The sequence below is a fragment of the Anopheles coluzzii genome, assembly GCF_943734685.1.
Source record: "Anopheles coluzzii chromosome X unlocalized genomic scaffold, AcolN3 X_unloc_18, whole genome shotgun sequence".
NCBI lineage: Eukaryota > Metazoa > Arthropoda > Insecta > Diptera > Culicidae > Anopheles > Anopheles coluzzii.
The window spans coordinates 60,001-62,500 of NW_026054445.1; the positions used below are offsets into that span (position 1 = coordinate 60,001).

Sequence of the window (2,500 nt, forward strand, 5' to 3'; positions counted from 1 at the left end):
AAAAGACCAAGGGGGTTGACAAGAAAGATCCGGACCAAGCGTTCATGGATCTTCAAGATCGAATGGAGGCGATGCGTTTTGGGATAAGCAAGCTCGATGATGAGTCTTCCCATTTTACGCTAGTAACGGTAATGATGGACTTCCTCGATGAGGTAATGTCCGAATTTCGAAGGTACAGAGCCGTTAATCGCATGCAGCAGGTCCTCGACCGTCAAACGCAAACGTCGTTTGACGGTAACGATGGATTCGGGCCGCAAACGCGAAAAGGCAGAAGACCAGTGGCTGATGACCAACAGCCTGGTCCAAGTGGGTTGCAAAGGTTGCAACAACAACAACAACAACCATCGAGGTTGACCCCTGTTAGGGAAGCGGTGGAAAATATTCCAAGTCCGAGAAACGGACTGAATATTAATGAGGGTAGCATTAATAAGAGGAAGAAGAAGAAGAGCAAGAAGAAGCAGAATAAGCCCAGGAAGCGGCCTGAGGCTCTGCTGATATCGGACTGCACTTCCGAGGAGCTGGCGAAATTGCTCAAGGAAATGAAGCAGTCCGATGCTCTTAAATCGGTTGGAGAGACAATCTCTAAGGTCCGACGGGCCCAAAATGGAGGCATGTTGCTAGAATTGAAGCAGGGTAGTTCTGCTAGTGCAATTGCCCCAAAGGTTAAGGAAGCGGTGAAGGGCAAGGCGTCAGTGAGAACGCTAGCTCCTTCTAAAATGATTGAGATCATGCATCTCGATGAAATTACCACCCCAGAGGAGGTTGCGGAGTCTGTCAAAGCACAGCTCAACATCGAGATAGAAATAGATCGTATCAAAATGAAGAAAGGCCGCGCGGCCGGTACGCAGTGGGCACGGATCAACGTATCGCTGCCAGACTTTCAAAGCTTCCTGAATTTGGGAAAGCTGAAAGTTGGTTGGTCGATATGCCATATCCGTGAGGTAATGGAGGAGCAGAAATGCTATAAGTGTTGGAAGGTAGGCCATACGAGCTATCATTGTAGGGAACCAGACAGAAGTAATCTGTGCTGGAAATGCGGTTTGAGTGGACACAAGAAGCAAGCTTGTACCAACTCTGTTAAGTGTTTGGATTGCGGTACGAGGTCACAGAACCTCCACGCAACGGGCAGTTATATGTGTCCTAGAAGGCGAACGATTAGATAATAATGGTTAGGTTGCTACAACATAACCAGAATCATAGTTATGCTGCATTTCAGTTAATGTGGCAAACGATTAGGGAAGAATCTGCGGATATAGTGTTGATTGCAGATCCGTATCTGGCAACAACCAACGTCAAAGTGTTACGCAATGACGATAACACAGCAGCGGTAGTGGTTAACGCGGACTTACCAGTTAAGGTAGTCAGTAAGGCTCTGAAGGGTTTAATGATAGTTGACATAGGTGATATGCGAGTGGTTAGCGTTTACGCGCCACCTAGATTTAGTATGGAAGAGTTCCAGATCATGTTGGATAACACGGTAATGGCCGTAACCGGTATCCACAAATTCGTTATCGGGGGGGACTTCAACGCTTGGTCAGTAAGTTGGAACAACCAACTTGGCGAGCGTGGAGAAACCCAGAAACGAAGAGGTGAGTTGGTCTTATCAACCTTTGCGCAGATTGACGCAATTTTATTGAACGACGGCAGCGCCCCAACTTATGTTGGACCAGGGCGTACGTCAGTAGTTGATCTGACTTTTGCGAGTAGAACAGTTGCAAGATCATTTAAGTGGGAGGTGTTATCTAGCTATATGAACTCTGATCATCGTGCAATACGAATAGATCTTGAGACGCAAAGCGTGCGTAACTTGTCCCGACCCATAACGGGATGGAGCATCAAGTATTTTAGCAAAGATATATTTGAAGTTATGATGCAAGCCGCTTTTGAGACCGAGGTCACAACAAGCGAAGACTTAATGCGTATACTTGTCACGGCGTGTAATGCGACGATGACCAAGCGTAAGAGGTACACTCCTAACAAGAGTGCATTTTGGTGGACGCTAGAGATTGAGGCACTTCGCAAAGAGTGCAAACACCGCGATCGATTAGCGCAAAGAGCTTTTAATACTGATCTCTATTCTACTTTTAGGGACGAGTTCAAGGTGGCACGGAATGCCCTCAAGCGATTGATCAAGCATACCCGACAGAGGAAGTGGAAAGAGTTCCTGGGAACAGCGAACAACGCATCATTTGGTATTGTATATCATACGTTCAAGAAAGTGGCCGAGGGTTCGATTGGACCCCGAACTATGACATTAGATGAGTTTAGGGAAGTGGTGAGCGAGCTTTTTCCTACTCACCCAAACACGGTGTGGCCTGATTATCGTATCGATCAGCCACGAGAGTTTGAAAGAATTACTAATGATGAGATTCTTTCGGTTGCCAGGAGACTACCCAACAAGAAGGCGCCGGGACCAGATGGTATCCCGAATGAGGCGCTGAAAGTTGGTATGTTGACTGCAACCGATGCATTTTGCAGGGTTTACCAAGGCTGTTTAGAA

At 47.0% G+C, this 2,500-nt stretch overlaps 1 pseudogene; it reads left to right on the forward strand.

The window, feature by feature from the left end:
• LOC120960625 (large subunit ribosomal RNA) overlaps window positions 1–2,500 on the forward strand; it is a 9,180-nt pseudogene that overhangs the window by 3,234 nt on the left and 3,446 nt on the right.